Source organism: Schistocerca americana, chromosome X, assembly GCF_021461395.2.
Source record: "Schistocerca americana isolate TAMUIC-IGC-003095 chromosome X, iqSchAmer2.1, whole genome shotgun sequence".
Taxonomy (NCBI): domain Eukaryota; kingdom Metazoa; phylum Arthropoda; class Insecta; order Orthoptera; family Acrididae; genus Schistocerca; species Schistocerca americana.
This window is the reverse complement of record NC_060130.1, coordinates 114,069,357-114,076,071: the sequence shown is the minus strand read 5'-3', so window position 1 is coordinate 114,076,071 and position 6,715 is coordinate 114,069,357. Positions and strand designations below refer to the sequence as shown.

The following is a 6,715-nucleotide window of genomic DNA, read 5'->3' as shown; positions in this document are numbered from 1 at the left end:
AAGGGCTCTCCCCATATGTTATTCTGTGAATACGCCCTGACAAAATAGTCCCAACAGTGCTGCCTAGCTTTTTGTAATTCATCTTTATATCATCATTTGGCTACCCTGTATTGCTGCAATCTGACTTCTTTTCCTTGTGTTGTCTCTGCTCGTTGCTAGTAGCAACGTCTTTCGCCTCGCGAGCCCTTCCATAGGTTAATTAATAATATTGACCACTGATTACTTTGTTTGGCAACGGCCTTGCCGCAGTGGATATACCGGTTCCCGTGAGATCACCGAAGTTAAGTGCTGTCGGGTGTGGTCGCACTTGGATGGGTGACCATCCGGGCCGCCATGCGCTGTTGCCATTTTTCGGGGGGCACTCAGCCTCGTGATGCCAATTGAGGAGCTACTCGACCGAATAGTAGCGGCTTCGGTCAAGAATATCATCATAACGACCAGGAGAGCGGTGTGCTGACCCCACGCCCGTCCTATCCGTCTCCGCCGCTGAGGATGACGCGGCGGTCGGATGGTCCCGGTAGGCCACTCGTGGCCTGAAGACGGAGTGCTTTTTATACTTTGTTTAGTAATGACACTGATTTGTGGCATTTCGAAGGCTTCAGCTCTCTGTAGTACGTCAGTTAATACACTGACGGAAAAAATCGCAAAAGCAAAAAATAATTAGTGTAGAATAACGAAATTTCGGAAATACGTTTGACTAGGTAACATATTTAAGTGATTAACATTGCAAGGTCACAGGTTGCCCTCCAATGAGCTCATGCTTGACACCATTGAAGTCGCAAGTGGGAGTGGTTGGGGATCAATGAAATGCACGCTACAGGAGATCTGTCTCGGTTGTGCCACATGGCCATCCGAAGCGACCATAGATTCTCGTGACCGCAACTGCCACAATCGTTTATGGTGACTACATTCGTACCAAGTTCTTCTGCAATATCGCAGAAGGAACGTCTAGCTTCTCATAGCTCTATTAAACGACCTTGTTGAAACACAGTGAGATGTTGATAATGACGTCTCTGTCGCCTTAAAGGCATTCATGACCAACATCAACTTACCACGTCCAGTGTCAAAGGTAACTAACGCTCATGACCGTTACAGCGTGTATTTAAAGCAAACCTGATTTGCGTCCTCATAATGGCGCCACTTTATGAGACTGGCGCGAAAGGCGAATAGATATCATCATTCAGTTGTAAAAAAACGAGTATCAACTTTTTTTTATGTCGCACAGCTCTTTCTTGGTGCGGTGATTTTCTTTCTTTCGTCACTGTGTGCGTGTCCTGTAATTAATACTTCCTCAGATGATGTGCAAGGGGAAGTCTTCTACAGTATATTTTAGTGCCTGAGAATTTTCCTGTTCAACAGCAGTCGTATGTGTTGTTAAGTGAATATGTTTGTCTTTACGTGTGTAGCAGTGTGTATAATTATTGCATTGTGAACTCTGTGTGTTGACCTGTCATATCCTTGCCAGTCAGTGGTATATGTTATAGATGTTCCGTTAGTTAATGAAATGTTTATGTTACTGATACTTCGGGCATTTCCAAGGTGTGTCCAGGATTGCACTTCCTTATTGAGCACAAAATGGATGCGATCATTTGTTATGTCCTTTCAACATGTCACTGTTTTGAGCCTGCGTTCATATCCGCGAGGATATGTACCGGGTGAAACCTTGCTGTTTCCCTGATTTTGTTTGCAAATGGTTCAATATCGTTTGAGTACTGAGCTTCTGTGCTTATAATGATGTGACTACCCATGATTCGCTTACGACTGTAATTTTTGCTGTTACACAGTGTTCTGTATATAGTTGTGTTATTTTTGTCCCTGGGAGTCATGTGTTTTTTTTGCTACGTTTGCTGATTTGGCGTCCTTTACGCTTGTGATTGTCATATACACACATAAAAAAAAAGTTTTGTATCACCTCGGATCTGAGAGTTCCGGAACCTGTATCATCATCATCATCATCATTTAAGACTGATTATGCCTTTCAGCGTTCAGTCTGGAGCATAGTCCCCCTTATAAAATTGCTCCATGATCCCCTGTTCAGTGCTAACATTGGTGCCTCTTCTGATGTTAAGCCTATTACTTCAAAATCATTCTTAACCGAATCCACGTACCTTCTCCTTGGTCTGCCCCGACTCCTCCTACCCTCTACTGCTGAACCCAAGAGTCTCTTGGGTAACCTTGCTTCTCCCATGCGTGTAACATGACCCCACCATCTAAGCCTGTTCGCCCTGACTGCTACATCTATAGAGTTCATTCCCAGTTATTCTTTGATTTCCTCATTGTGGACACCCTCCTGCCATTGTTCCCATCTACTAGTACCTGCAATCATCCTAGCTACTTTCATATCCGTAACCTCAACTTTGTTGATAAGGTAACCTGAATCCACCCAGCTTTCGCTCCCGTACAACAAAGTTGGTCGAAAGATTGAACGGTGCACAGATAACTTAGTCTTGGTACTGACTTCCTTCTTGTAGAAGAAAGTAGATCGTAGCTTAGCGCTCACTGCATTAGCTTTGATACACCTCGCTTCCAGTTCTTTCACTATGTTGCCATCCTGTGAGAATATGCATCCTAAGTACTTGAAACCGTCCACCTGTTCTAACTTTGTTCCTCCTATTTGGCAATCAATCCGTTTATATCTCTTTCCCACTGATATTACTTTCGTTTAGGAGATGCTTATCTTCATACCATAGTCCTTACATTTCTGATCTAGTTCTGAAATATTACTTTGCAAACTTTCAATCGAATCTGCCATCACAACTAAGTCATCCGCATATGCAAGACTGCTTATTTTGTGTTCACATATCTTAATCTCATCCAGCCAGTCTATTGTTTTCAACATATGATCCATAAATAATATGAACAACAGTGGAGACAGGTTGCAGCCTTGTCTTACCCCTGAAACTACTCTGAACCACGAACTCAATTTACCGTCAACTCTAACTGCTGCCTGACTATCCATGTAAAGACCTTTAATTGCTTGCAAAAGTTTGCCTCCTATCCCATTATCTCGTAGAACAGACAATAACTTCCTCCTAGGAACCCGGTCATATGCCTTTTCTAGATCTATAAAACATAGATACAATTCCCTGTTCCACTCACAACACTTCTTCATTATTTGCCGTAAGCTGAAAATCTGGTCCTGACAACCTCTAAGAGGCCTAAACCCACACTGATTTTCATCCAGTTGGTTCTCAACTAATACTCGCACTTTCCTTTCAACAATACCTGAGAAGATTTTACCCACAACGCTGATTAAAGAGATACCTCTGTAGTTGTTACAATCTTTTCTGTTTCCATGTTTAAAGATTGGTGTGATTACTGCTTTTTTCCAGTCTGATGGAACCTGTCCCGACTCCCAGGCCAGTTCAGTTATCCTGTGTAGCCATTTAAGACCTGACATTCCACTGTATTTGATGAGTTCCGACTTAATTTCATCCACCCCAGCTGCTTTATTGCACTGCAATCTATTGACCATTTTCTCCACTTCCTCAAATGTGATCCTATTTCCATCATCATTCCTATCCCATTGTACCTCGTAATCTGAAACATTACTGATCGTATTTTTACCTACATTGAGCAACTCTTCAAAATATTCCCTCCGTCTGCTCAAGGAATCCACAGGATTCACCAGCAGTTTTCCTGACCTGTCCAAAATTCTTGTTATTTCCTTCTTACCTCCCTTTCGAAGACTGCTAATTACACTCCAGAATGGTTTTCCAGCAGCTTTACCCAAAGTCGCCAACCTGCTTCCAAAGTCTTCCCAAGATTTCTTCTTGGATGCTGCAATTATCTGTTTGACTTTGTTTCTTTCTTCAACATAACTTTCTCTGTCTACTTGAGTTCTAGTATGTGCCTTGTCACAGTCCGTACTGCTTCCCCCGTCGGATGTTCGATTCCTTCTTCGGGCATGGATGTGTATGTTGTCCTTAGCGTAAATCAGTTTAAGTTAGATTAAGTAGTGCGTAAGCTTAGGGACCGATGACCTCAGCAGTTTGGTCCCATAAGACCTTACCACAAATTTTTCATTGAGTGGGATTAGTGACATTTCTGACAAATAAAAGGGACTGTGTCTGTGATACAATATCCACAGTTAACGTCTATCTTCAGGAGTTCTGGGAACCGGGACGATGCAAAACTTTTTTTGATGTGTGTATTTTTTTGGGAGACCGTGTATCGCCCATCAACATGCTTAATTCTGTATTAACCACTGCACTCCCCGCAGAGGTCATTGTAACAGTCTTCAAGGCTGGCAGTTTGAAATACGTGTCTGTTTTCGAACTTGCTTAAACGTAGATACTCCTCAAGATCCCGGTCAGTTGTTCCTAATCGTGTACCTGTTTACTTTCAAATCTTGTCATGTGCTGGTTTGATGATTTGTCGTTAGTGCTTCTTTGGTAGTCGTGTTTGCCTTTATTTGTTCGCTGTTGTTTGTGTCTTGTAATAGGTCATGTTTCTTGTTGTGTCTGCTATCGGTGTATCTGTGAATGTAGCTGTTTTATGTCTGTTGCTTGTTGGCGGATACTTTGTTTATCTGATATGTGTATGTTTTCGATACGTTCTTTGCCTTCTCTGGTTTCTGTCTTTGTCTGTTTGTATTGTTTTAGTCTCAGATCTCCGTCTGAGTCATGGGTACTTCCACGATGAACACAGCGTACTGGTTTTAAGTACTATTTGCACTTTGTGGAGACGTGTTCGAGTTTGGTTGTTGGTGACGTTTTGTTGTTTTGTAGGCTTGTCTTAGTTGTGCTTGTTTGTTTTGAATCTCCCTGTGCTACTTGTTGTTCTGGTGGCTGGCGTGTTTATGGTAATGCTGTAAATGTGTATGAATGTCTCTCAGACACCTTGATGTATTTGCATGTTTGCCTAGTTTATGTGCTTTCATTGATTTTTTGTTGTTCCTGCAGACGACTTCGTCTTCCAGTCCCTCCATTAGTAGAAGAATCGCAATCTGGATGGACGCCCACTGAAACATGTCATGTTTAGGCTGCCTAGCTACATGTTAGTCAATGGCACCTAGCATACTTGCGTCATCAGTGTAGTCTGCAACATGAACGTATTTGTTCTGCACTGTTTCACCTAATGATAATTATGGCACTGTCTCGATATCTGGGTGAGTGGTTTGTAGTGAGCCCATCTGCTGCGTCCAGGCTGCCGTGCGTCGCCAAGCTCTTGTTCTGGTGTATAGTGATTTGTGTTTACGGCTGCTGTTGTGATAGATGGGGAGAGATAATTCGTCTCCCATGTAGTCTTGTTCTTTATCAGTGAACGTTGTTGATGTCTTATTATGAGCGCTGTATTTGCCATTCACATAGCTGTCTTATGTTGGGCATATGGTGCTATGCTTTATCGCAGACTCTGTTTCGATATTTGCATGGGATGCAGCCAATGGTTACCTCCACGTGACAGTCCACCTTTTTGTGTCCTGGCTTTATCACATACCTGCACCTTGTCACAACGTTTAGCTGCGTGCACAAGGCCCCACCAGTTGAGACATTTTTGTACAGCTGCATATGGTTTAATGCTCTGTGCTTCAAACTGAATGCTGGCCCTGTCCCTGTGCAGTAGAAGCAGGAGAATCCTGAGGGAGATTTCAATTATGTTCTTAACGGTACGCTTCACCTATGGTCCTGTCTTGAATTTTGTTGTTGCTCCTTCGTTAAATTTTTCCTTTGAAATTTGTTCACTCAGGTTTATCTCGTAACGTTCTTCTAGGAAGTCATTATGTGTTAATGTTGTAGGTACCTGATAGACAGAAGTGGTCTACGTTTTCTGGGTTCCTCACATTCGATACTGTCATGCTGTTCAGTGTTCCCTATTGTTTTTGTTTCATTCTCCTGCGTCTCCGCTTCCAAATTTACTGTCCAAATTCCTGACCGGCTGATGGCCTCGATTTTTATCTTACCTTGTCTGAGATTGACTGTCTTTGTTAGGGTTTCTCTTACAGCCTTTAAATCTCGATTCTCTGCTGATCTGAAGTGAAAGAACACTTGCTTGTTTGGCATTAGCTTGTTAAATGCTTTTTTCAACCTTACTTTTTGATTTAAACGTTGCGCCGGCTGCAGTGACTGCCGTCAGGGATAATGGAAGGTGCTTGCTTTCTTGGTTCTCTCCTTTCAGGTCCATTTTTTCTGCCTCCAGGCGCCGGATTCTGTCCCGCGCATCTAGGGCAATGGCAAGAGCTAGTTCATTCCGCAGTTTGTGATCCTCTTTACGAAATTCTTCGTTTTGGCCTTCTTGTTTACTTTGAGTAATAGCAAGCTCCCGTATTTTATTTTCGTACATTGGCTGAAACTGCAGTGGATGCCCTCTTCTGTCTCAATTCCCTTAAAAATTCAGCCAAGATCTCATCAACTACAGTGATCTCGTCTGCATTTGACACATCTAAGTGTCCATTATAATTATCCGGGCTGTTATGCCGTGGTCGGTTGATGAATTCTGTGTCGATTCCCAACGTTTCGTCTCCGACTGCGGGAGACATCTTCAAGGGGGTCCGTAGCTCAATGGAAGGTCCAACACACCCACTGGCTCGCTACTGACTGCCGCTAAATTCCGTGTCCGGGCACTCCCACGCCGCGACGTGACGTCACGTGTTTTGAAAACGTCAGTGCAATTGGCCGCTGTCCGCCGCCGTCGATCGCCGTTGCCATCACCCAATAGTGGGCGGGTGGTGCACATCTTCTTTAACACCGGCATCCATATGCCGTGTAATTTCACA

At 43.3% G+C, this 6,715-nt stretch overlaps 1 pseudogene; it reads left to right on the top strand.

Annotated features, from left to right (window-relative positions):
- The first annotated feature begins 230 nt into the window (after nucleotides 1–230).
- On the top strand, nucleotides 231–347 carry LOC124556881 (annotated as a pseudogene).
- The last annotated feature ends 6,368 nt before the right edge of the window (nucleotides 348–6,715 follow it).